Consider the following 1,437-nt stretch of genomic DNA (forward strand, 5'->3'; position numbering starts at 1 on the left):
TCCTTTTGCCATTGGTTCACCCTCCAATGGCCGCCGCGGCTGGCGCGCTGCTGCCGACGCACCGCACTGATCCGATGGCAGGAGCCAGGTGCTTCTCCTGGTCTCCCATGGGGTGCAGGGCCCAAGGGCCTGGGCCATCCTCCACTGCACTCCCTGGCCACAGCAGAGAGCTGGCCTGGAAGAGGGGCAACAGGGACAGGATCGGTGCCCCGACCGGGACCAGAACCCGGTGTGCCTGCGCCGCAAGGCGGAGGACTAGCCCGTTGAGCCGCGGCGCCGGCCACTTTCTTTGAGCCATATAATTAATCATTCTTGGACAGATTTCTTCTATAATTGAGATAATGAAAACTATCACACAGAATTCCATTAAATAAATAATACATCTTAAAGTATTTTGAAAACTTTCAAGTTTAATGGTACAAGATAGAAGTGATTAATTATACAAAATCAGTCACAATCTGAATACCATAAAAGGCGTGCCCTCATAGCTAATCCAACAGACAAGAATACTGCCCATCATTCCAATTGCTGACATTCCAATGACAGACACAATTCAGAGCAAGGTACATTAAACCCAACTGAAATTTGAATTCTCAAATAGCAAAATTCCATAACATTATTTTCACACAGATGGAAATAGCATACTTTGAAATCAGCTGGGGTAAAAAGCAGCTTAAAATCACACCTAAGATTTTCAAAATTGCATTTTATAAATTGTAATTTATAAGTTAAAAATGTGTTTAAATCTTTTGAACTCGTTAAAAAAAAAAAAAAACTAGCCCCTCTACCAACTTGGTCATTTGGCTTATGCCTAACAAGGCTTTTGGAGTAGACCTGTCATACTATCAAAAATATGTTTCAAAACTTTTAGTATTTTCTTCATTTTTTATGTTATTTCATATCTATGTTGCAAGTAGATCATTCTAAAATTTTGTGAAAGTCCACAAGTTCCTCTGAAAATTAGCACCTGGTACTTACGTCAGCAGCACATATACTTAGTTGGAATGAGACAGAGAAGATAAACATGGCCCTGGGCAAGGATGTCATTCAAATTATAAAGCAGTCCATATTTTTCACTCTACCCCATATATATATGTAACAATTATGACATGCCAGTTAAAAAGAAAATTAGCACCTGAATAAGAAATTTAAAAATGAAAAGGTAAATTGAAAACCAATTCATAAGTATATTATGACTGCCATAAAAAATAAAAATAGAAAAAAAGTAAAACAAATTAAAAGAACCAGACTTAGCAACATTTTCTTTTTTTTTTTTTTTTTATTTTTGACAGGCAGAGTGGACAGTGAGAGAGAGACAGAGAGAAAGGTCTTCCTTTTGCTGTTGGTTCACCCTCCAATGGCCGCCGCGGTAGCGCGCTGCGGCCGGCGCACCGCGCTGTTCCGATGGCAGGAGCCAGGTGCTTATCCTGGTCTCCC

At 40.6% G+C, this 1,437-nt stretch overlaps 1 non-coding gene across 1 annotated transcript; it reads left to right on the plus strand.

Annotated features, from left to right (window-relative positions):
* The first annotated feature begins 970 nt into the window (after positions 1-970).
* Positions 971-1,074, plus strand: LOC133770663 (U6 spliceosomal RNA). Its single transcript, XR_009867368.1, has one exon. It is a non-coding gene; the product is annotated as a U6 spliceosomal RNA (small nuclear RNA).
* Positions 1,075-1,437: the final 363 nt, after the last annotated feature.

Source organism: Lepus europaeus, chromosome 11 (assembly GCF_033115175.1).
Source record: "Lepus europaeus isolate LE1 chromosome 11, mLepTim1.pri, whole genome shotgun sequence".
Taxonomy (NCBI): Eukaryota; Metazoa; Chordata; class Mammalia; order Lagomorpha; family Leporidae; genus Lepus; species Lepus europaeus.